Source organism: Rattus norvegicus, chromosome 17, assembly GCF_036323735.1.
Source record: "Rattus norvegicus strain BN/NHsdMcwi chromosome 17, GRCr8, whole genome shotgun sequence".
Classification (NCBI taxonomy): Eukaryota; Metazoa; Chordata; class Mammalia; order Rodentia; family Muridae; genus Rattus; species Rattus norvegicus.
Window position 1 is genome coordinate 28,234,851 of NC_086035.1, and position 27,913 is coordinate 28,262,763.

At 39.2% G+C, this 27,913-nt stretch overlaps 1 long non-coding RNA gene across 1 annotated transcript; it reads left to right on the forward strand.

The window, feature by feature from the left end:
• The first annotated feature begins 19,296 nt into the window (after positions 1 to 19,296).
• LOC120097828 (uncharacterized) lies at positions 19,297 to 21,536 on the forward strand. Its single transcript, XR_005495634.2, has 3 exons — positions 19,297 to 19,382; positions 20,301 to 20,507; positions 21,412 to 21,536. It is a non-coding gene; the product is annotated as an uncharacterized LOC120097828 (long non-coding RNA).
• Positions 21,537 to 27,913: the final 6,377 nt, after the last annotated feature.

A 27,913-nucleotide genomic window follows, 5' to 3' on the forward strand; every position in this document is an offset into this window, starting at 1 on the left:
TATGAATATATTGTACGAAAAGAGATTTTTTTCAATAAAAATAAGTAAATATTTCAAATGGAAATCTTATTTTACAAATCAAATCTTATTTTATAAGATCAAAAGAAAGATTAAAAATCACTTAATAAATTTTATTCAATTAAATTCGACAATACTATTAAACAACGTGTAAGTCAATTCATTGGTTTCTTTTGGCACCTACAACAAAGTTCTATCAACATAGAGAACTAAAAGAGGACAAACAGTCAAGCCCTCATGCTCACACCTACAATCCCAGCATTGATAGGCTGAGACGCAAGGGTCACAAGTTTGAGGCCAGCCTGAAGGTGCAAATTAAAACAAGACAATTATACTACATTGAAGTCAGAAGTCTAGAACAGTCTTCACTGGGCTGAAATCAAGATCCTGCTGTGGCTTTCTTCCTTTCAGGTCATAAAAAGTACATTTTCCAGCCTTAGGCAAGTGCCTGCACTCCCTGGACTGTGACCCTTCTCCTACAAAGCCAGCAATGGCCGTGGAGCCCTTCTTCATCTACAGTTAACAGATTAGCAAATCTGATTGCATGTACACCTTTAAAAGAGCTGCTGTATAACAGAACATACACACGTGTTCTAGGGACAGAATAGCTGGATGACGGGGAAAGGGCCTACCACAGGCAAATAAAGCGTATTGGTGACATACTGTGTTAGTCTGCTGTTCACGTTGTCTTCAAAGTTTTCAAAGTTTAATGTTCTGATAAGTCATGTGGCAAGTGCTCAGCAGACCCTGGGCACCAGCAGGGTCCTCAGAAGATTCCCGGGAATAGAACACTAAGAAGCTCTGGGGTGTGGCAAGAGCAAACCCCATCCTTTCCTAGATTATTGAGGTATATCTCCAACATTTCCTCCTCCTATCTCCTCCCCTCTTCTCCTCTCTTCTCTTCATTCTCCTTCTCATCTTCCTCCTAGCTCCTCCCCAACCTTACTGTCTCTTTCTCCATATAGAATGAAAGAAGAAAATGTCTTTATAACAACACTACAACTAGTCTCAGTTTGTTTCACCTGTCTTTTCTCTTCCTCCTCTTCCTCTTCTTCCTCCTCCTCTTCTTTTTCTTCCTTCTCTTCCTCTTCTCTCACCTTGCCTCCACACCCCCACCATATCCACACTGTTGGAGCAGCTAGACTGTGCTATCACTGCTGAGATGCTGTACCTGCTCATGTGAAACTCTGGCCTGAGTACATCTTCTCCCTATACTTCATGGTCCTCAACAAAAGAACGCCAGTGAAACCATATGACTGTATTAGTTACTTTGCCCTTGCTGCTGTCAAATACCCTGACAAAAACCATCTAAGGAAGAAAGGGTTTACTTCAGCTTACAGTTCTCGAGGGATCTGAGTTCATGGCATGGTGACAGGAATGGGAAGCTGGCTGATCACATATAATTCTTACACAGGAAGCAGAGAAGGAAAACAGGAAGTAGGTGAAGTTATAAACCCTCAAAGCCCACCACCAGAAACACATGTCCTCCAATAAGGCTCCACCTCTTAAAGGTTCTGTATCCTTCCCAAACAGTGCCACCCTGGGAACTGGGGACCAAGTGTTATAACACATTAGCCTATGAGAAACATTTCTCACCCAAACTACCACATCATCTCAGGATGTGATCTCACTGCTATCTTTATCGACCTCTATGTTAACCTGGGTTCCCCACGAAGGAAAAAAAACCAGTAAGGTGGGACTGTACCAGCATCCCTTGATGTCTGCTGGGCAGTGGTTCCAGGATGCATTCAGATACTTAAATCTAAGACTAATGAAGTCTCTTTTGCAGGTCATCCCATTTAATGAATCCAATCAAGGTATTCTATCACAACCATGGCCAGAGACTAACCTAATCAAAATGATTCCTCAAAGCATGCCCAAAGGCTTGCCTCCTTGATCCTACTGAGCTGACAATATTAATTGTCACACTCATGGGATGTAAGTGTCATATGTTGACTATATAGGTGGGCATCATAGATCAGCCAAATTGGCATAAGCTATCATGATTTTTTGAGCACAAAATTAAAAATCATTATAGTCTCATCTTGCTTTCTTCCTCACCATGAATCATGAGAGTGAGTCATGATTACCCAAGGAAAAAGCCCCGGAAAACATGGGCTGAGGTCAGTCTCAACAAAAGATATTCAAATAGACAGACACCATTCTGCCCCAGACTACACTCCATATGGAATGACTCCTCTTTTTGCCATGCTGGACTATAAGTAGTTAAAGTAAATGCTCTCCAAAACAATTACAGATGCCCCAAGTATCCTTGATACTTAAAAAATGGCAAACCACAGCTTGGAGCATCAGAATGACCCAACACTCCTAGCCAACAAAGCCCATAAATATAAGAAATCTATGAAAATTTATTTGTTCTGCTTAACTGGGAATTTTCCCAAGACTGAGTAGTTCCCTTTGCTTTCTACATGGAGCAGACAAAGCCCCAGACAGCGCACAAATGTATATGCAGAGACTCACGTCAGGATGGAAAGCTTGCTAGCAAAGACAGATGAGCCACTTGGGGACCACATCCCAGAATCCCTGGTCAGCAGGGCAGAGATGAACAAGCAGTTGGCCAGCTAGCTGTAAAGCACTGGGGGATTGTAAGCAGGAAGAAGTGGAAAGGCAAATCAACCAGGCTTCCCCATCTGTGGAAGGCCTCCTTACTGGAAGAGATACAGCTTGGAGTGGATCATTTCCTCTTTCTCTTTTCCACTAAGGCCCATATGGTTTTATAATGGCATTTTAAGCTCTGTTAATGTGGGTAATGTAGTTTAGAGAAAGCAGAAAGGTCCAATTATAAGAATCAATAGATTGTGTGGAAGGCGAACAAAAGCCTCTATTAAATATGAAGCAGGGCTTGCATTCCAACCAGAACTAGGCCAAACAGGGAAGCTGAAACCCTGGCATGAGATTGATTTGAGGGGGAGAGACAGGCACTACAATTTGATTCATTCATTCCTCCTCCTATTAAGAATACTACAGTATCCTTGTGCAAATTTTATTAGCTGAGTAATCCCTGGCCTAACCAGTACATATCACATAATGGTATTAGACCCAATCAGCACAGAACATATGATAAATAGTCAGTACATGTTTATTAATTAATGAATGGAGGAGAGGTATGTGGATAATTTGGGGTGCACTTCTGTCTTAGTTGGAGTTTTACTGTTGTAAGCAGACACCATAACCAAGGCAACTCTTATAAGGACAACATTTAATTGGGATTGGCTTCTGGGTTTAGAGGTTCAGTCTATTACCACCAAAGGAGGAACTTGGCAGCATCCGGGCAGGCATGGTGCAGAAGAAGCTGAGAGTTCTACATCTTCATCTGAAGGCTGCTAACAGAATACTCACTTCCAGGCAGCTAGGGTAAGGGTCTTAAAGCTCACACCCACAGTGACACACCTACTCCAACAAGGCCACGCCTCCTAATAATGCCACCTCGTGGGTCAAGCATATCCAAACCATCACAGCTTTTTTATCTATTTCTTTAATACGGCCCTTTCAAAACGTGATCCCTCATTAGTATCAGACAGTTCAGCAGGGAACTTAATAGGAAAAGGGGCAACCACCCCAAACTGTGACAGTAGAACCTGGTTGTTGGTCTTGATTCTGATTCATACAAAAAAAAGTTTAAGAAACTCTTTTCCCAGCAAATCCCAGAATTTTACCACCCTAGAAACACACATTCCTAGAATTATGGTAACAAAGGAGTGAATCTCACAGGTCCCTGGCCCTCGTGAGATCTTTTTCAATAACACCTTAAGAACAAATGGAACTTTAAGAGTATAGTTGGAAGTTGGTTCTTTCTCACCAAGTGAGCTATGAGTTAGGATGTCTCATAGCTTTTAACTCATAGATAAAATCCTCAAGCTCTACCTAACAATAAAAAGGGTTGGGTCCATCTTGTTTCCAGGGTTCATATATCTAACTGAAGGCTTTGCCATCAGAGAAATGCAAGAAAAAAACTTTATGAAGATTCTATTTCATTCCAGTCAGAATGTCTATCATCAAGAAAACAATAAATGCTGGGTAGAGTGTAAGAAAATGAACCCTTATATACTACTGTTGAGAATGTAAGGTAATCAGCCATTATAGAAGTCAGTGTGGAAATCCCTTAAACTAAATGTAAAACTACCACAGTCCAACCATATCACTTCTAGATAGATACCCAAGGAGTGTAGAACGCATATGACAGACTTTCACATCCTTGTCTATTGCTACAACTCACAATAGCCAAATATTGAGCCAACTTAGATGCTCATTTATAGGTGAGTGGATAAAAAACAATGTTGAACACTGTAATGGCGCTTCACATAAAGAAGAAAAAAATAAAACTGGAGATCATCACAGTACATGAAATAACAAACTCGAAAGGATAGCAGTATGTTCTCCTTCATATGAACATCTAGATTTAAGTATCTATAAAGCACTAAAACAAAGGTAGAATGGGCACTATTTGGAGGGAAGTAGAGACCAATAGAAGAAGACAAAAGAGAATAAAAATGAATATGAGCAAAATACAACGTTGTCATGAGATGTATAATTTTGTACAATTAATATAAACTAAGTATTTTTGTCAAACAAATATCTGAGTATCAAAATCACTTAACTCCTTATTTGAATCCCCTCTCACTTCCTAGTTCTCTTTGTCTCCAAAGGAGCCAGTAAAGAGTGAAGGGAATTTTCACTTTCCCTCCTTGTCAGCCAAGTCCTCTTATCCATCTTCATCCAGCCACCAATGTGTCTCTGATTAATCCAGTATTAAAATGTGCACAAGACTAACAAGAAAAGAGATGTTTTCCCTAACTGGAACATAAGTGATGGGCACAACCATAGAACTTTCAACTTTAGCCTCCTCTGCCAGGCTACACCTACTACCTTGAGGTGTTTCATCCATCCTCTGGTCCCTATTAGTACTCTCCCTCTTGGATCCCCTTCCTGGAACTATAGACAACTCTCTTGGGTAAAATTATAGAACTGCTTCCTAGTACACATCACCGTGAGTTAGTTGGGAAATATTTTACTTTGGTTAAGCATCACAGAATGACCTCTGCAAAGTAGTCATTATAGACCACTCTCCTTACTCCAGAGCCCAATACTCAAGTTTTTTCACCTTCTGCTGATACAAATAAACCCCAAGTTACCCAAGAGACAAACCCAAGCTGTGTCTGGTTCCTGTCATGAGCCTCCAACAGGTCTATCCAAAACAACAGGCTGCTCTTCCCTAAATTCTTAGCTTTCAGTTTTCCATCCTCAAAAGAGAATCACGGATGAGTCGTTAGCAAAACCTGTACACATAAATCCCCTGACTCGTGTCGCCATAATAAAATAGCACAGGCTAACTAATTTGAATAGCAAGAAATTATTTCTCAGAGTTCTAGAGACTGAGAAGTCCACAGCAGATTGAGTGTCTGGTGACGGCCTGTTTCCTGTTTGTAGATGGCTGTCTTCTTGGTGAGTCCACTCACTATTGAGACAGAAACAAGCCTTCTGTAGTCTCTTATGAGGATGCCCCATTCTTCTGGACTCTACAGTATAACCTCATCTAACCCAAATCACTTCCAGTTGAACTCATTTTGTGGATTGATTTAACTAGATTAAGGGATGCTTTTAGAGGTAGTAAAGGTTTTCGGTGTTTCCAGAGAAGATTAGTGTATGGGTCAGCAAATTAGATATAAAAGAACCTCCCCAATGTGAGTTCTGTTCAGTGTGCCAGAGGCTAGATCTTCTTTCTTTCAGAACACTATTTATTCTTTCTCTGTGCTGCCCTCACACATAAAATTCTAAGACCTTTGTTACCCAGGTTCTTGATTTGCATGGCAGCTCTCTAAAAGCTCTCAGAGCCTGGGCCTCTGGCTAGAAGCCGCATTTGCTGCCCCCACCTTTTGTTCTGGGGCCTCTAGATTTTTAAACCAAGCCACATTGCCAAATTATCTGGCTTTTGGACAGTCATTGTGTAACTTCCAGCCTCCATGATGTTAGAACTTTACCCACCCCAAGCAAACTTTAGGGTGGGTGTCGGTGTGTTTCGAAAACTTTAGTCCATGGTCAGTTGACCCTGTGGCTTTGGGGCCTGTGGCAAGGTGGCATGGTGAGAAGCACATGTGGATGAAGCTGTTCAGATCCATGGAGTCTAAGAATCAAAGAAAGAGAGAGGAGGTTTCTATATCCCTTTTAAATACATGTCTCCTGTGACATGACTTCATTCAACTAGGTCATGCCCTTTGATGATATCAGCATAGGCCAGAGCCTTTGGGAGACACCCACATCATAACGGTGATCAAGTTAGCCAGTTATATACATATATATATATATATATATACATTTTATTTATACATTTTATTTCATTTTTCTGAAGGCCCTCACAAAGCCTAATGCTGCCATCAGATTGGGCTTAGGGTCTCAGCATACGAATTTAGAGAGAGCATGAGCATTCGGTTCATAACAGGTTTTCTTTGAAATTTTCAGTTGTTTGAGACCTATGGGATCTCAGAAATATATGTACTGTACATATAAATAACTCATATTTATATTATGTTTTCCAGTTTAATAAAGTACCCCCCCAAAGTGTAAAGACTCAGTGACTATAATGGAAATCAATATGTTCTGTAAGAAATAGAGATATTTAGACTTTAGAAATCAAAAAGAGAGAAGGACCACTTACTGATGGGGGTTGGGATACTATTGAGAATAATTGCTAGCAATACAGGATCATTGAAAATTTCAACAAAGAAGCTCTAGAGATAACCTTCTACTCAGACACCCACTCCTCTGCCTCCTCCTTCTCCTCCTCCTCCCAGCTTCCCCCTCACCTTTCTGGTCTCTCTCATTATGCAACTTAGTTTTCATCAACTTGATAGAAAACTAGGGTCATCTAGGAAGAGGGAATCTCAGTTGAGGAACTTCCTCCATCAGGCTGTGTTGTAGGAAAGTCTGTGGGGCATTTTCTTAGTTAAGAATTGGTGAGAGAGCATCCAGCCTACTGTGGGTGGCACTGCCCATAGGCCTGTAGTTTGAGTTACATAAGAAGGGATGCTGGGGAAGCTATGGAGAGAAGCCAGTTTGCATTGTCTCTGCTTCAGTTCCTGTCTCTCGGTTCCTGGTTGAGCTTCTCTCAGTTAGGGCCTGATTTGGAAGTATAACATGAAATAAACCCTTCCCTCCCAAAGCTGCTTTTGGTGTTTTCTCACAACAAAGAAGCAAACTAGGACACATACTATAATGGTCACCATTTCTTCCCCTATAATACATCATGCAGTATGGAATTTACACAAGGTCTTGTTTGAAACATTTTTGAAATGGATACTAGCTAACAAACCATAGCTTCTAGGCTTTAAGTGGAGCAATAGGCAACAATCTCTTTGGCCAACATCTCAATGATACTACAGCCCCAGTTCTTATACAGCAACGAGAAGAACATAGAACTGATGAAGTCACACCATGGTCTCTAGTCGGGAGCTGCCACAGTGAAATGGGGCAATCTGACATATTCTAACCAAACCTCAGACCCAGATAGGTCAAATTCCTGTGAGATACACAGGGGGACTTCTCTCACAGCAATCCTCCGAATTAGCTAGATCCTGAATTGCTAAGCCCCAAGAACAGTGAGAGACTACTTTATATTCCGTGTATTATGTGTGGTTCATTGTATTTTGTCTGTGACTAAGACACCTATAGATGTGGTCAGAAGACCTTGAATTACTTCTTTCCCATTCAAGAGAACACTGTTAATTCTCCTACCAATTAAATTAAGATGAATTTTCTAACTAAGAAGTAATCCAGAAGAATCAGGTTCTTTGGACCCTGAAGAACTTTGTGTACCTATCCCCCTCCATGTATCTCACTATACACCCATCTTCAATGATCCTGTGATTCCCCCTCCAGCAGCTGTCTGCAGAAGTCAGTGCACAAAACGTCTCTACTTAACCAGGATTTCAAATATTGATAACAACTATCACTCAGTGTGCAGAAGGCCTTGGCCAGAAGACATTGAGCCTTCGGGGAAGTGCATAAAGCCAATTGCTAAACTCCCCTCCACAACTAGACTCTCCTTCAGGGGCCAGTAAATAGAGCACGTGAATAATTTTACAGCCCAAGTAAAATCATTTTCAATTGTTCAGTGTGACTTCTCTGTCACGCTTTCATTGTGCATGCCACAATTCTTCCCTCACAACCCACCCTCAACTTCCTCTGTGACTATTTTGAATGGGGGGAAAAAAGGCCAATCTTGAACTCTGAGTCTCCACAGATTTAGGACTCTCTCCACTCCATGGAAAATACCTTAACTATTTATCTGCTGTCTTGTCCTTGACTCTTTCAGCCTCATGAGCTCCATTTCTCTAAATTTCCATCTTCATCATCCGCACTTCCTGTGCTATACCCTCTAGTTGGGTGAACTCTAGTTCAAGAGCGATGACATTGACCCCCGACTCTGGTCTGTGTTCCCTTCAAACTTGCTAAGCCCTGCTGAGCACATGATCAATCTTCTAGGCTGCCTGGAATTTTGCCCCTTTTCTCATGTTAGGAGACTTCTGAAAACTAATGAGTTTTGGTAGAGAAGGAGTCCGCATCCTACCCCAATATATCTTAACCCTCCCCAATCCTCAGCGAAGATGTCCCAGTGTATTCTGAGACATCTACATTCTAACTCCTACACACTGTGTTTTGTACTCTATTCAGGTTAAGATCAAGTTTAATTTATAAAATTAGTCATAGTAAGAGTAATATCAGCAATTGCAGAGCAATTATAATACTATATTGCAATAAATGTCATGTAAATCTCTCTCTCTCTCTCTCTCTCTCTCTCTCTCTCTCTCTCTCTCTCTCTCTCTCTCTCTCTCTCTCAGACCTAGTGACAAAGGGTTTATTCCCTTTCCTAGAGGCTCAGTGGTGAGCAACTTGTGCTCACAATGGCAACTAAAAAGTGTGGATTTTTGTTTCTGGGATTTTTCTATCCATTTTTAGACTATGGTTGACCATGGGTGATGGAAACTTTGGTGCTGCAGCAGCCAAAACCACAGGTAAGAAAGACGGCTATGCTCATCTTCTCAGCTCCTCTTGCAGCAGGATGTAACAATGTGGTCTATGCCCCTCTGGGGAGGCCCTGTCCCTTGTATCAGAAGTCCATAGTCCAAAACAACAAGGATCTCAAGCTTGTCATTCAATGACAGTGACTGCAGAAGAGGTCTCAAGTCCCAGAAGGTCTAATGTGCATGCTGCAGGGTCCAAGCCTCAGAGGTAGCCAGGGTAAGCTCATGACCTGGGGCTTGCTTCATGGTAAGAGTCTGAGGCTAGCTCTTCAGATCTCCTCAAAACTCTCAAGTGACTCCATCTTCCATTTTAAAGCTTGATTTTCCTCTGAATAAGAAAATCCCAGTTGACACAGTTTCCTATCTATCATCTCAAATCCAACTATTCTGTAATTGAATTCTATTTTTCCCTAAAACCTGTTATATATTACAATGTCCATTTTTGCCTGGCGGCATCGCACATACGGTAGCTTCAGAACGATCTCCAACTTACTTCATCCTCTTTCCTCAAGCATCCATTTAGCCAGCTGAAATTGTTGATCTTTCTGGATAATACCTTCCTCATCCATTCCTTCTTTTTCTTTGTTCAAAACCTTCTGTCATCAAGTTAACATTTGTACTAATGCAGCAAGCAGGATCTTTCCTATTCTCATTCCTTCAACTTCCTGTTTTTATTATCATTGTTAATAAGTACCAATTGTGCAAATTAATGGTGTGTAGTATGATATTTTGCATATGCATATAGCACTGCAGTGATCAAATCAGACCTCCCCTTTTCTACCACCTCCCACAAGCATCCTCCCTGCTACCCTTCCCGGTGTCTGGTAATCACTGTTGTGCTTCCAGCCTGTCTTAACGTCCACATATGAGAGAGAGCACGCTATGGTTATCTTTTAGAGTCTGGTTTATTTCACTTCATATAAAGTCCTCTACTTCCTTTCGGGTTTCTAAAAAGGCATAATTCATTCTGATTTAGAGCTGATAATACTAGTGCGTGGTGGTGGTGGTGGTGGTGTGTCTTCTTTAGACAGTCATCTATGTTGTATCTATGTTGTATCTTAGTAATACCACAATGAACATGGACACTCAGATATGGCTTTTGTATGCGCCTGTCTGGTGTCATTCTCTTTGGACCACATGATAGACATATTCTTCGTTTGTTGAGTGAGCTCCATATTTTATATCATAAGCAGCCCTTCATTTTATGTGTATATTCATTTAAATGCCAATAACACTATTTTTCATGGTGTTACACTCTGTTAAAAATCACATAGAGGATATCTAATCCCACAGGCTAAGTTCAAAGCACCATACAAAACCCAGAGACCAACAATATTACCCTTTGATTTTCCATTTGTATGTTGTCTCCACTCTAACCTCACATTAGACTGGACAAGATTTTTACCCTTTGAAGGGTCTTCTCTGAATAAATAAATCCTTGCAGAGCGTGGGTGAGCAACTCAGACCTTGGTGACATCACAATAGTTTGGACACCAGGTGTCCAAAGTATGTGGTTCAGAGATGTATCCCAGATGTCTGTTTCCTGAGTACTGTTCTGGTCATAGAGCCAATGCTGCTGGCTTTTTCTTCCCATCTGACCCTTTCCTCACCCAAAACTCAATCTGCCAAGCCTTATCACTGTCTTGGTGCATTATGGAAATTGATAAGGTTCTGCAGAAGCAGAAGCTGATAAAGATCATGAGCATGAACTCATGGCTAATTTGAAAGGTTTTAAAACCTTTCTGAACAGGAAAATGAATGCATTTATCTTCCTGTGTTCATTCGATATCTCTGTGTCTGTTTTTTAGCAGCAAGACAATCATAACAGAACCCATCTGCTTAGTGTCAATATGCAGACTGAATGGGTAGGTGGACATAAACTCACGTTAATGCCCTAGAACTGCCCACTTGCTTATTAATATTGCCACTGGACTGTCTGTTCAGTGGAAGTCAAGCAAACGTTCATCCTTGCTTAAGCAAGTTACAGTTGGGTTCCTACTTGTTCTAAAAGACACAATCATAACGAACACAGGAAACAAAGAGACCACAAGGGCAGCTTCCTTTTTCTCATTTTTACCATGTGTTAGTGAATTCCTCGGCTGGAAAGCATATGGCTTGCTGTCTTTCCTTGCTATTTTAACCAAAGGAAAGTGAAAACAAGGCCTACTTATGATTACTAATAAATGTTTTTGCTCCTTATATATTTAAAAACTACAGCCTCACACACACAAATAATATAATTCCTCTAAATGTCTGATTTACCTACTTTTTTCTTATGTACTACTTTCTTGCACTGTGAAATGTATTAATAATGTAAATGCATTAAAATGTAAAATAAGGCTTGACATGGTAGTGTGCACCTATAAACCCCAGAGCACATGAGACAGAGGCAGAAGACCTGCACAGGACGAAGGCAGATTTAACCTACTTAGTGAGTTACAAACCAGCAGGGCTACATAGTGAGCCTTTATCTCAGAAAATGGGGGAAATTACCACAAATAACAAACATACTGCTTTTCTTTCTGCCACACTTATAGTTTATTTTCTATGGCAGGCCTTTAAGCCATCAGGAATGTGTTTGTGTGGATAATAAGAGAAAGGCATCTGATTGAATCCTTCCCCATCTAAATAACCAGTCATGGCTACTTCCTTGATTAAATAAGCTGTAAAGTATCTTTTATTTTCCCTTATAAATTGTCAGCCTGAAGACTTACTGGCTCTGTCTGCTAACCTAGGCTTCATCCTGGAAGCTTCTAGCCTCCTGTTATATATATGTACACTGTAACTATCTTTAGACACACCAAAAGAGGGCACCAGATCCCATTACAGATGGTTGTGAGCCACCATGTTGTTGCTGGGAATTGAACTCAGGACCTCTGGAAGAGCACTCAGTGTTTTTAACCACTGAGCCATCTCTCCAGTCCCTCCTGTACAATCTTATCTAGATCTAGAATGTTTTCAGCCTCTGAGACTTACAGCTGAGTAAACTCACCCTTCCTAGCTCTTTCCGAACTCTGCCTGGCTGGTTCAACTCAACTGGCTCAAACTCTTCTTTAAGATAATTGATTCTGTCTGGCTTCTTTCTATGCCTCTGATTAAATTGCTTTACTTAGCCTCAACTAACTCTGGCAATTTGTTTTAATCTTGTGGTTCCTTCTCGTTCTCTGGCATATTCTGTTGTCACCTGGGTCTAGTTTGTTCTCTCTGTAAAGAAAGCTCTCTCAGCAAAACTGCCTCCTTCTCCTTTTCTCTCTTTGCACTACTCTCTCTAAGTAGCCTCCTTTCTGCTCTCATGAGGGTTGGGCATATTCTATTCCATCAAATCTGTCTATGATTCATCACTTTGTCTGCCACTCAATTAGATATCCCATGGCTGCTTTCTTCTATAAGCTAACTTCATCTTCATCGTTTGGGACTAAAGGTGTGTACTAAGAGTTTGTCTGTCCTCCAGCCAGATGAATTAAAGGTGTGTGCTAAGACTAAGTCACACCACAACTAGAAATAGGGTTTTCTATTTCCAGTAATCAAGACAATCTCTGGGGTTCCAGTGTGATCAAATATCCTGCCACAAAAGCAATCTATATTTCCCTTGATAATTTGGAGTACTTGTTTGTCATTCAAACTCCAGAATATTTGCAGCCAGTTTCCAGATTATTCACCATATCTCACATTTGCCAGTGACTGTCCTTTATACAGACTGCACACTGGAGCCCTAGGTGGTGAGGATGAAGCAGTGAGTGTTCATGGGCAGGGTTTCTGAGAAAATGCTTCCTTGGGTGACTTTATCATTGTGTGACCACCAAACCCTGTGCTTAAACAACCAGAGCCAACGGCATGCCAAGCCCTTACACAGCTCATTTTTTCCCACCTAGCCCTTCCTTGCAGGACTAGTTTGTCTTGTTGCTCTGGTAATCACTCAGGACAATAATTGACCAAGTCTCAGTCAACAACATTACCTTCCCACTGAATGAGCAAAACGTGCCATTGTAGGGAAGTTCTTGGATTCCTGCTTTTCGTGTTGTTATCTTGAAGGACTGCCGCGTTTGTTTTCCTTTTTGTTACTTGACTTTGCTTATTTGTTTTATCTACTTACTGCCATGTTTGGCATTGAGCCCAGGGCACTGCACTTGCCGAGCAAATGCTCTATCGCTGGGCTACACCACCAGCCTCAGACGATCAGATTTTAATAAGTATTTGTTCTATCTTGAGATGATCACATAATTTTATTATAATCTGTCTACATCAACACGTATGTTCTGCTGGACTATTAATGTCAAAGCATTGTCTGTTCCTTGGTTTGGAGGTACTGCCACTCAGTTTAGGATTTCTCCTTGCTGCTGGTGAGTGAGAGCTTTATCTACTTCCATTGTGCACAGTGCCCTTGACCAGTCTTTATAACAAGATTATGCCAGCCTCATAAAAGGAACTGGAGAACTTGCCTTCTATTTTAGTCACTGGAACACATTATTATGTGACAAGAAATATTGGTTCCTTCGTATTTTATGAGAATAATTAATGAAACCGTTTTGGCCAGTATTTTTAAGGGGAAATAGCTTATTCTTTCTTTCAGATTTTTAAAGTCATAGGACTGGTTATCTCTGTTTCTTCGAGCAGATTAGCAGGGGTTAGATTTTTCTAAGAATTTACTTCTACTGAACTTTCAAACTTATTAACAAAGATTATCTTAGATCTTAAAATGAACAATTACTAGACTTAAATTCCTTTTTATTTATAATGTCACTTTTGCTGACATTGTTAAACATAAGACTATATGTTTTCAAAAGTTCTTTTTTCCTTCAAATAAAGTATTTTGCTGATAACTTGTTTTCTGTTTTAATTTCTGTTTTTCATTATATCATCCTTTGAATTTATTCTGTTCTTGCTTTCCTAACTCCTTGAGTTGTATGTTATTTTGTGAATTTTCAATTTCTTTTTTTTAAAAAACTTCATTTAAGAATATGGTTATATCTCAAAATACCGCTGTGGTAGTTTGATTGAGAACAGGCCCCATTGCCTCATATGTCTAAATAATTGGTCCCTAATAGGTGGGACTGTTTGGAAAGGATTCAGAAGTATGGCTTTATTGGAGGAGATGTGTCACTGGAGGCAGAATTTGAGGTTTCAAAAACCCACAGCCATTTCCAATTTGTGTTTCCCTCTCCTCCTTCTCTCTCCCCCTCTCCCTCCCCCTCCCCCTCTCCACTTCATAGTTCTGTCTCAGGATGTAAGTTCTTAGCTATCGTTCCAGTGCCTTGACTACTCCCTGCTGCCTTACTCGCTACCATGAGTCTCTTACCCTCAGCAACTCTAAGCCCTAATAAGCTTTATCTTCAGGAAATTGCCTTGATACTGGTATTTTAATACAGCAATAAAAAATAAGTAAAACAACTACTCTATAACATTAAGAATTTAGTTGATCAAAGCTGTTTTCACTCATTTCTAGAGATGCTTAATCTTCTATTGTGACTTCTCCTCACATTTGAAATCATTTGAATTTGTGGTCTTTGTATAAAAGATGATAGTGTGTTTCTTTAACTGAGCTGTAGTTTTATTTTTAACAGAATATTGGTATTAGTAGATAATCTGTATGACCTTCTAAGTTTTTCTGAGACTTTTTATTTAGATTTTATTGATTCTTTGTGAATTTCACATCAATCCCACTCATCTCCTCATCTTGTTTTATCAGTCTTCAGCCTTTGCTCCCTACTCCCCACCCCCACCCCACCCCAATCAGAGAGGGAAAAAAAATCTTGTTGTGGAAGCTGTAATGTGTGTTACAGTGTGTCCTACAGTTTTTCTTTGGTCCACACTGTTTTACTTACAAATGTTCGTTGCAATGAGTCACTGATCTGGTTCAAGGGTTCTGGCTTCTGCTGCTCTATCAATATCTTGTGAACATCTTATATTTAGTTGGGTGGAGTTTTGTTAACCTGATTTAAGAACCTCTGGTTTGAATAAAATCTTTAAATTCCATGTTTTTAAGTTATTGTTAATTTAAACTTATTCTGATCGCCTTTCCTGCCCACTTAACCATGATATTTTAGCCTCTGTTCTATTCTGTTCTTCCTTTTGGATTATTAGTATTGATTTTTCAATTCCTTGTTTTCTTCCTCTACCAATATGGAAATTATGTGTTATATTTTTATTTTAGTAGTTTAATTTTAAATGTGTACTTTTGTTCAGACGGATTCTCTCTTCTTCTTGAGCAAGCCAAGGGCCTTATGTAATCTAGGCTGTATCATCTGACACATAGCTTTAAAAAAGAGAGAGAGAAAGAAAAAAGAAATATATAGAAAGAGAGAGAGAGAGAGAAAAGAAATATATAGAAAGAAAGAGAGAGAGGAAAGAAAGAAAGAAAGAAAGAAAGAAAGAAGGAAAGAAAGAAGGAAGGAAGGAAGGAAGGAAGGAAGGAAGGAAGGAAGGAAGGAAAAAAAGCAAACAGAAATTGATTCTTAAACTATGTCTCATTTGGAAAGTCGGCAATCTGAGAAGACAGTGGAACAAGATCTTAGCATCCCATCTCTAATTGGCACGGTGTAGGGGAAGGGGAAAGCAAAGGCCACCAGTCCTTTTAAAGCCTAGTGGTGCCCTTCTGGTCAGATGTTTACTCTGAGATTTACAATCCTGGTCCTTTCCCATATCCTCTCCTCTCCGTAGCACAGGGAGGGTTTGCAAATACCAAGACCACTGAGTCTTGCATTCTTCCTGATCTAGTCCTGTGGATGACCTAGAAGACATTAACATCTTTAGCATGTAGATTCCTACCTACCAAAAATACCTACAAATAATAGCCTTATACCATAACAAAATGCCCTGAGGTAGAGATGATTTGTATCTAACCTTACATTGTCCAATCTCCTAGTCATCATCACTCTCACATTCAGCTCCTTCGTTCTCTGTCTGGTCGTGTCTTTTTCACAAATCATCTCCCGGAGACTCACTAGTTCAGTTTGTTTTAGTTGGAAAATACCTTCATTTTGTCCACAAGTTTCAGAGTTTACCTTTCCATGTGTGGAGCTCTATGTTAGTCCTTATTTCCTGTTGTCCTTTTAGGCCTATTAGTAATTAGCTTCCAGCTCCTATCCTTATGATGAAATATCTTTTGAAACTCTGCCGTTGTTCTTTCATAGGAAATTTTGTCTGATGCTTTTTCTTAAATTCTGACAAAAATACTTTCCACTATTATTATAGGAGAGGTCTCTTTCTGTTTATCCCTTTCTTCTAGAATGCCTCCCAGAGACATGTTTAATTCCTTAGTCTATCCTCTGTACTATTGATTTTGCCTTTATATAATCCAATTTCTCATCTTTTTGTTACATCCTGGCAGTTTTGAGGTTTCTTTGTTGTTGTTGTTTGGGGAAATTGATTTTTTTCATATAATATATTCTGATTATGGTTCACCTCCCCCTATTCCTCCCAGTCCCTCCCCACCTGCCCTCTCTATACACACTGTTCTATTTCCTATTAGAAAACAAGCAGGCATCTTAGAAATGATAATAAATTAAAATATAATACAATAAGACAAAAGCAAATGTTTGTTTTAGGATTCCACGCATGCATATACTATCTTCTGATCAAATCCACTTCCTGTTCCTCTCTTTTAACTCTTTCCCTATCCCCTCCCCACCACTTCATGGGTACTTTTTAAAACATTCACAGAGTCCCCTTATTGTCATCTATATGAGTACTGGTTTTGTGTGTTCTTCCCTTTGGTTTGTTTCAGTAATACCTTTTGTCTTTTTGAGGTTTTTGTTTGTTTGTTTTGATTTTCATATTTTCATTTTGTGTTTTTGACTGCTTTTTCTTTAGATAGAGCTGCAGATTGAGAGAGTGAATGAAGAAGAAAGAGAGAGAAAAGGTTGGGTGGTTAGAGAAGTATGAGGATCTGGGAGGAGTAGGGGGATGGAAAGAATGCAATCAAAATGGAGTAGATAAAGATTGTTTTAATAAGCCCAGTGTGATGGCACACGCCTGTAATCCAGCATTCAGGAAGTAGAGGCAGGAAGATCTCGGAGTTTGGGGTCAGTCTGGTCTACAAAGTGAGTTTTAGGACAGCCAAAGTTACATAGAAAAACCCTGTCTTGAAAAAAATAAATAAAAATATTAACAAAATTACAAAAAAAACAACAAATAAAAAATGTTTTATTATTTTTAGTTATTTTTAATTGTATGTATGTGCACATGCGTATGGGTGCTTATGGGAGTCAGGATCTGGAGCTATAAGCAGTCGTAAGCCATTCAGTGTGGCTAGAAACTGAATGGGGTCCTCACCTTGGCAAGAGCACAACATGCTCTTAGCCACCGAACCATTCCTTCAGCCCCATCTTGTCCTTTTACTTTATCAGAGGCCATGTCAAGTAATCGGCCCAGACCCTCTAGTCTTATGTAAATGCACCCCATGATGGGCATTCAAAAAAAAAAAAAGTTATCCAGTGTTATATTTATTAGGACACTCTCCTACCATTAAGCAATGCAGGCTGTAGGTAGTTTTCTTTTGTGGAATTTGTGATCCGACTTGCAGGTCTCTCAAACCTTATTTAAATAAAGCTCAGGTGCTGTGAAGATTAAGCTTGGGTGTGCCTATAACTGTTTACAGAAAGCTATCTGGAAGGTCTGCCCTGAATGTGGGCTGCATCAGGCCACAGACTGGAGTCCAGGACAGAAACCCAAATGTTAACAGCAGGGTTTCCTGAGTTGTTAAATTATACATGGTCCCACCATTGTATTTCAGTGAATTCTGAATACATTGGTTTTTATTTGGGGAACATAAATGACATATTGTGATCATCAAAATTTGTGTTCCATCACTGCTTTAACTGTGTGTTGTTCCTTTCTAGCAGCAGATACAGAATGACCAGCTGCCTCACCCTCCTGCTGCCCTGACTCCCCCATCCTAGTGGACTATACTTTGAAACTGCAAGCCAAAACTCTTCCATAGGTTGCTTTTCACAGATACTTTTGCAAGTATGAGAAAACTAATAGGAGTACCATTAAAACAGAAGCTCTAAGCATTTTATTAATACATAGGATATGATATATAATGTACATAAAATAGATGGTAAAATATATATTTTTAGATATTAAAAAGTAAAAATATAACGCATGAAAATACTTCTTTACAAGCACACTTTTATACAAAACATTGTATTGTTTCATTAGAAAAAAATACCTGGAAGACCAATTTCTAGAAAAGAAGTTTACAGATACGAATTTTATTTCCATTCATGGAATCCACTCCAGATCATCTTTCCAGGAAAATTTGCCTTAAGACCAGATTCCCCTACAATGGTTGATAGCATCACTTTCCCATGACAGCACCTATAACTGGAAGACAAAAACAACACAGAGTTAAAACAGCATTGGGACACAAATTTTGATAGACACAATATGCCATTTACATTTTCAAAAAAAAACTGTTTCCCCAAGTAAAAACCAATGTACTCAGAATATACCAAAATATTCACAATGGTGGGACCATGCATAATTTAACAACCCAGGAACCCCTGCTGTTAATGTTTGGGTTTCTGTCTTCTCAGATTTATGTTTTACATCTTACATATATCTAAATTCAAATGGCATCACACTATTATAAAAATGCAAACATATAAAATTAAAAATGAGTATGGAAGAGATTAAAAATTATAATAAAGCATAATGTATAGCATCCTATTTTTAAACTAAACTCACAACGAAAAAGCCACTCTGTGCAAAAATAAAAGTACCAAAATTGCTCATGAAAAAAATTAAAGCTGGCATAGAGTAATAACTGTAGAGAAGTATGAGAGACAGTAGTTTCACTCCAAAGGTTCTGGGTTTCAAATGTTTTTCCAGAAAGCTCCTCAGACTTTTAAGGAACAGAATCCCCAACGTAAACAGTCTCAGGGTCTAAAAACAGAAAGAGCGGTTAAACCAAGTGGCTTACACGAGAGAATTGAGAAGTTGTGGGGAGACGGGAATAGAACGGGTGACATGAAGGTGGGAAATGGAATAGTGAAGGTGGAGGAGGACAAACAAGAATGGTGAGCAGAGAGGAGGAGGAGAAGGGAGGACCAAGAACCAAAATCAAGTCTTGAAATGTAAAAAAAAAAAAAAAAAAAAAAAAAAAAAAGCATTATTTGTATGCTAATTAAAATAAAAGATTGAAAAAGAATGAGCTTTGAACACGGATTGCTTGCTTCATTGTCCTTTTCTACACGTGCTGTTGCTATTATCGTATGTAAATTACTTACAAAGACTCCACAGAGAGTCTGTGACAGAAGCTCAGTAAGAGAGCACTGCTAGTGTGGAGGCCTTGGGTTCCACTCCAGCAGAAGATGAGAGCCTCAGGTATGTTTTTCAAAAGCCTATTTTCTGTTTCACTGGGAGTTTCTAACTCTTTCTATGATCTGACTCTTGAAGACTGAGGATTACTCAGATATGAACTTGGTTTTGGAGTGGGTTTGTAGCTCAGTGAAAGGAGGAGTACTTGGTGCTTTATACACACCACAAACACACAACACCACCAACAACAACCACATATATACACATACTCACACACATACTCTCATACACCACTCACACACTTGCACACACACATTACCACACACACACACACACACATACACCAAAAAAGACATTCATTTACAAACACACACACACAATTACACTACATCACACACACACACGCACACACACATACACCAAAAAAGACATTCATTTACAAACACACACACACACACACAATTACCCTATATCACACACATACACACACACACACATGCACCAAAAAAAGACACTCACTTACAAACACACATAATTACACCACATCCCACACACACACACACATATACACATACATACATACTAACACACATAACACACATACTCACACATATTATCCCACACCACGCATATACATATATACGCACTACACATCAAACACACTAACATAGACATTCATACACACCACACACACACACACACAACCACACACCACACAACCACACACACATTACACATGTATACACACTAATATACACACACACTTACGAACACTCATATTCACACAGATTCACGCCCCCCCATTCACTTTTCAAAGGTCACTCTCGTCCCATGTCACACTACACATTGAAGGAGATCATCGAAATGTGACTTTTATTGAAAAAAATAATTGTTCCAGATTGATATGCATGACAAAAACTTTCTGTGACTTCTCAATAATTATAGAAATCTTGTCATCTTTTTTTTAACTCCCTTATTTTCAAGTTCTAGATATCCAGTGGAAATGTTCAGTTGAATACATGATTAATCAAGATTATGAAGCCTGTTTTCATTACTTCTCACTTGAAAATCAAAGTGCTTTATAAGACTTCTTACACATTATGTAATGATCTGCCTCAGCTCTTTGGAAATGGCCCATAGAACTGACCCCTCCTCAGGTACCACGGCTTTAACTCATGTCATTCAGCCCAGGTAGGTAGATATGGCATTGATGCTTCATATACTAATAACATTAAAATGCCTATCACCATAAATAACCCCAGACTCAAACTGCATAGAATTGGTCTTCTCTGAAAAATACATCACTTGAATATTAATAGGAAAAAATGTTATAAAGAATAAAATAACTTACTCCTCAAAAACCTTAAAAAAATTATATTGCTTTTACTTCAAACACTTCATAAAATTAACATTCCTATCTTAAAATTTAAAAAAATTAACTTTCATACATATAATAAATACCAAGTCTATTAATGCATCAAAGCTATGATAATATATGCTCTTCGAAATCTAGAACTAAAAGGCATTCAGCAGGGCAAAAAAATTTTTTAACACATACTGATATTAGCAATTCTGCTAAGAATGGTTTGAAACACCAAAAATGAAATTTAAGATAAGGATGTCTGCTGCCAAGACTTGTCATCTCTTTTGTTTTTCCCATCTATCTATATATCTTTGGTTCACTGTGGGCAAGCACATGTAGACTTACACAGCACAGCCCTAGAGCATGGAGTAGTTCTGAGAGAACATTGCCAGTTTCAACTGTGAACAGATAGGCATAGGTTTGGAATGTGTGTGTACTTCTACTGACAAAATTTCTAGTAGACTTCAACTGGCACGTGAATTCCTCTTTTGATAAATGTTGCCAAAAAGTTCCTAATGAGGCTTCATAAAGGTAAATAGCATGCAAATTCAATAAAACACAGGAAAAATATTATTCAATTACTTGCTAAGTTAGAACTCTAAAAATAAGGAAAATCCACAGAGAAAAAGAAATTATGTAAAAAATGAGAACTTTGCCTTAAAATGGCATCTCAATTGAGTTTTGCTCTCTCACACTGTTCACTGAAATCTTGCCATCCTACCTTGTTTTCAGAATTATGTGGATCATGGAAAAAAGTTATAAAATCAAAAATCTCACCAATGTGTGAAAGAAATGGAAAATACAGCCAACACCTCCAAGAGCCCTGGGCCTTTCCAAGCTTCACCATAGAAGCAAACAAAAACTAGAATCTTTGGTGAGAAACTTTCTTCTAATGACTCTCTAACAGATGCCCAAACAAATTATTCTGATAATTTTAAAGAACAAACTGGGCTTCACGAAAGTACGGGACTCAAAGTCATAGTAACTGTGCAAAATAAAAACAAAACTCTCAAATGCATTGTCTAATTTCTGTTGTCTAAACAACCACAGGAACTAGCAGCAGTTAAATGCATATTCCCTGTAAAGCCAATATAACTTCAGTGGAGGTTGTGAAACATTTCTAGAAAAAAAATTAAGAAAATGAGCTCATAGTTCAAAGTCTTTCATAAACATGCACGTGTACACAAATAAGTATACACATACACACATGTACACACACAAGCATACACACACACACACACATGAGCACACACAGACATACACAGCTGGTACAGATCTGGAATCCCTGCACTTGGAAAGCAGAGGCAGGAGGATCACCACAAATTCAAGGCCAAACTTCTCTGCATTCTGAATTTCAAGCCTAAGGGGGCTGTGCAACTAGTCACTGACTCAAAAAGGGGGGTTGTGGAGAAAGCAAAAATATGCAAACATGGAAAAGAAGCAGTGTGGGTGGGAGACACCAGAAAAACAAAATATGCAGTCTGCCTAAATTTATAATAGTTAGAAATGTTTAGTATATGACAAGAGGTTAAATGGAGTCTTAAAATATGAGCAAAAACTACAAGATCTAAATCAACTAAAAGACTTGAGGGAAATTAAATACTAGCATTGAAAACATAAAGCCCAAGGGTAACTTTAAAAAGAAAATGAAGAAAGGAATACTGAACTGGCAAAGAACCCAGAATGTGCTCTGAGGAGATTCCAAGATGAAACACAGCATGAAGCATAAGATACATTCTATCTTATATCCCACTGAAATTTCAGAATAGATAACTGATTGATGCTACTTAGAAAATCGATGTTCATAAAGATCGTAACTGTTCATTTCCAGGGGTAGAAAAGATAGTTAAGTCTCAAATCTCATGTTTAAATAATTGTAAACCAGGTAAATATAGAGGAATAGATTACTTACCCCAGGGCAGTGAAACTACAGAGCATCAAAGACAAAAAGACAATGCTAGAAGTGGCCAGAGAGATAAGATGGGTATCTCAAACTGGAGGATAACAGAACACAGACACTGTCTTTAGTGACCATCGTAATAGTCAATATGCAATCTTAGACTTTCCATATCCAGTGAAACTGTCTTTCAGCATTAAGAATGGTATAAAGATAACTTTGAAATAAAATCTCAAAGAACTCTCTGAGATCACCTATCACCAATAGACCTTCACCAAGGGAAATAAAAGTGTTCATGAGAAAAACTCCATATTTAAAACAATAAAGTTCAGGATACAGTCATCTGTTAAACTTGGGTAGCACTTAACACATTAATTGGGATGTAATTGGAGAATAAATGATACAAAAAACACACATTGTATGAATGATGACATTGTAGATATAGGATGCATTGATGCTTTAAAGATGTCTGCTGAAATGTATAGGGATGAGATGAATAGATAAATGAGGACTCCTTGTCTGAGCCAAAGCCCTGAGCAGATATTGAGTGCTGGCTCCACACCCAGTTCCACAACACCCGGAGGAAGCCCAAATCCCAGGTGCACTAACACTTCCAGGATCAGAGGTTAGGAGGCCACAACAACTGCCCCAATACCAGGAGTAACTGGAACCCTCAGGGACCCAGAGACACAGGAACCCCCGCCCAGCCAGTGGCAAGGATTCATTCTGGTCTGAACTAGTGCAGATCTGGGACACTGACTCCGCGCTAAATACCAAAACATCCAGAGGAAGCCAGACTCCCAGGTGCTTTAACAAGTCCAGGATCAGAGGTGCTCTGAAACACCCAGGATGACAGAATCACAGGATCACATAGCTTAACTCCCAGGAGATCTGACACCATCAGGATCAGAGGAGGGACAGGCTGCAGTCAGAGACAGCAAGGACAGATAACACTAGAGATATCCGGATGGTAAGAGGCAAGTGCAAAAACATAAACATGAGGCTACTTGGCATCATCAGAACCCAGCACTCCTACTACAGGAAGTCCTGGATACCATATTACACCTGAAAAGCAAGCATTGGATTTAAAATCACTTCTCATGATGATGATAGAGAACTTTAGAAAGGACATAAATAACTCCTTTAAAGAAATATAGAAGAACATAGGTTAATCAGGAAGAAGCCCTTAAAGAGGAAACACAAAATGTCCTTAAAGAATTACAGGAAAACGCAATCAAACAGGAGGTGAAAGAATTGAACAAAACCATCCAGGATCTGAAAGGAGATATAGAAACAATAAAGAAATCACAAAGGGAGACAACCCTGGAGATAGAAAACCTAGGAAAGATATCAGGAGTCATAGATGCAAGCATCACCAACAGAATACAAGAGATAGAAGAGAGAATCTCAGGGGCAGAAGATACCATAGAAAATAGTGACACAACAGTCAAAGATAATGCAAAATGAAAAAAAAAAGACTCCTAACCCAAAACATCAAGGAAATTCAGGACACAATGAGAAGACAAAACCTAAGAATAATAGGTATAGAGGAGAGTAAAGATTCCCAAATTAAAGAGCAGGTAAAAATCTTCAACAAAATTATAGAAAACTTTCCTAACCTAAAGAAAGAGATGCCCATGAACATACAAGAAGCCTACAGAACTCCAAATAGACTAGACCAGAAAAGAAACTCCTTCTGTCACATAATAATCAAAACACCAAAAACACAAAACAAAGAAAGAATATTAAAAGCAGTAAGGGAAAAAGGTAAAGTTAAACATGAAGGCAGTCCTAACAGAATTACATGAGATTTCTCACCAGAGACTATGAAAGCCAGAAGATCCTGGGCAGATGTCATACAGATGCTAAGAGAACACAAATGCCAGCCCAGGTTACTGTATCCAGCAAAACTCTCAATTACCATAGACAGAGAAACAACAATATTCCATGACATGACCAAATTTACACAACGTCTTCACATGAAACCAGTCCTACAAAGGATAATAGATGGAAAACTCAAACACAAGAAGGGAAACTACACCCTAGAAAAACAAGCCCAAAAGAAGATAGCCACGTAATTCCAACTCTAACAACAAAAATAACAGAAAGCAACAATCACTTTTCCTTAATATCTCTTAACATCAGTGGATTCAATTCCCCAATAAAAAGACATAGACTAACAGATTGGATACATAAAGAGAACCCAGCATTTTTCTGCATACAGGAAACACACGGTGAGAAAGACAGCTATGAGACCTTAGAGTAAAAGACTGGAAAACAATGTTCCAAGAAAATGGTCCCAAGAAACAAGGTGGAATAGTCATTCTAATATCGAATAAAATCAACTTTTAACCAAAAGTTATTTAAAAAAATGAAGGGCACTTATACTCAAAGAAAAAATCCAACAAAATAAACATTCAATTTTGAACATCTATGCTGCAAATGGACAGGAAACCACATTCATTAAAGAAACTTTACTAAAGCTCAAAGCACACATTGCACCTCACACAATAATAGTGGGAGACTCACTCATCAATGGTCATGATCATGGAAACAGAAACTAAATGGAGACAAAGTGAAACTAAAAGAAATTATGAACCAAATGGACTTAACAGGTAGTTATAGGACATTTCATCCTAAAGCAAAAGAACATACCTTTTCTTAGCACTTCATGTTACCTTCTCAAAAATTGACCATATAGATGGCCACAAAACAGGCCTCAACAGATACAAGAAGATCGAAATAATCCCATGCATCCTAACAGATAACCATGGACCAAGGCTGATATTCAATAACAACAAAAGCAACAGAAAGCCCACAAACATATAAAAGCTGAACAAGGATAAATTGGTCAAGGAAGAAATAAAAAAATAGAGACTTAATTAAATTAGAATTTAATGAAAATGAATGTACAACGTATGAAAACTTATGGTACACAATGAAAGCAGTACTAAGAGGAAAACTCATAGCTCTGAGTGCCTCCAAAAAGAACGTACACACACTAGCAGCTTGGCAGCACACCCGAAAGCTCTAGAACAAAAAGAAGTAAATACACCCAAGGCGGAGCACACCCAAGGGCAGGAAATAATCAAACTCAGGGCTGAAATCAACCAAGTAGAAACAAAAAGAACTATATAAAGAATCAACTAAACCAGGAGCTGGTTCTTTGAGAAAATCAGTGAAATAGATAAACCCTCAGCCACACTAACCAGAGGGTGCAGAGAGTGTATCAGAATTAACAAAATCAGAAATGAAAAGGGGGACATAACAACAGAATCTGAGGAAATTCAAAAAATCATCAGATCCTACTACAAATGCTATACTCAACAAACTGGAAAATCTGGATGAAACGGACAATTTTCTAGGCAGATACCAGATACCAAAGTTAAATTGGGATCAGATAAACCATCTAAGAATCCCATAACTCCTAAAGAAAGAGAAGCAGTCATTAAAAGACTCCTGTCTTAGTCAGAGTTCCTATTCCTGCACAAGCACCATGACCAAGAAGCAAATGAGAGAGGAAAGGGTTTGTTCAACTTACTTCCATGCTGTTCATCACTAAAGGGAGTCAGGACTGGAACCCAAGCAGGTCAATAAGCAGGAACTGATGCAGAGACCATGGAGGGATGTTACTTACTGGCTTGCTTCCCATGGCTTGCTCAGCCTACTTACTTAAAAAAACCCAAGACACAATGGGCTGGGTCCTCCCCCACTTGATCTCTAGTTGAGAAAAAAATGCCTTACAGCTGGGCCTCATGAGAACATATCCACAACTGAGGCTCCTTTTCTGTGATAACTCCAGCTTGTGTCAAGTTGACACACAAAACTAGCCAGTACAACTCCCAACCAAAAACGCCAAGGACCAGATGGGTTTAGTGCAGAATTCTATCAGAACTTCAAAGAAGACCTAATACCAATACTCTTCAAACTATTCCACAAAATGGAAACAGAAGGAATACTACACAATTCCTTCTATGAAGCCACAATTATGTTTATATCTAAACCACACAAAGACCCAACAAAGAGAACTTCAGACCAACTTGCGTTATGAATATCAATGAAAAACTACTCAATAAAATTCTCACAAACCAAGTGCAGATGCTTCAGTCCTTCTTAAAAGGGGGAACAAAAATATTCATAGGAGGGGCTATGGAGACAAAGTTTGGAGCAGAGACTGAAGGAAAGGCCATCCAGAGTCTGCCACAAATGGGGATCCATTCCACATGCAGTCACCACACCGAGCTGACAATTGGGGATGGCCAGAGGTACATGTTGACAGGAGCCTGATATAGCTGTCTCCTGACAAATACAAAGGCAAATGCTAGCAGCAAACCATTGAATTGGGCTTCCCATTGGAGGACTTAGAGAAAGGACTGAAGGAGCTGAAGGGACTTGCAATCCCATAGAAAGACCAACAATCCCAACACCAGAGCTCCCAGGGACTAAACAACCACCCAAAGAGTACACATGAACAGACTCATAGCACCAGCTGCATATGTAGCAGAGGATGGCCTTCTTGGGCACCAATGGGAGGAGAAATTCTTGATCCTGCCCAGGCTGGAACCCCCAGTGTAGGGAAATGTCAGGGCAGAGAGGAGGGAAGGGGGTGGTTGGGAAGGGAGATCACCCTTATAGTAGAAGGGGAGGGGAATGGGATGGGGGCTAATGGACTGGAAAGGGGGAAAGGGAATAACATTTGAAATGTAAATAAAAAATACCCAATAAAAAAGGAAAAAAGTGAGATACAGAGCTAAACAAAGAATTCTCAGCTGAGGAAGGTCAAATGGCTGAGAAGCACCTAAAGAAATGTTCAGCATCCTTAGTCATCAGGGAAATGCAAATCAAAACAACTCTGAGATTCCACCTCACACCAGTCAGAATGGCTGAGATCAAAAACTCAGGTGACAGCAGATGCTGGTGAAGTTGTAGAGAAAGAAGAACAGTCCTCCATTGTTGGTGGGACTGAAAGCTGGTACAACCACTCTGGAAATCTGTCTGGAGGTTCCTCAGAATATCAGACTTACTACAACCTGAGGACCCAGCTATTCCACTCCTGGGTATATACTCAAGTATTGCTCCAACATACAACAAAGACGCATGTTCCATTATGTTCATAGCTGCCTTATTTACTGTAGGCAGAAGCTGGAAAGAACCCAGATGACCTTCAACAGAGGGATGGATACAGAAAATGTGGTACATTTACACAATGGAGTACTACTCAGCTACTAAAAACAATGACTTCGTGAAATTCTTAGGCAAATGAATGGTTCTAAAAAATATCATACTGAATGAGGTAACCTAATCACACACACACACACACACACAAAAAAAAAAAAA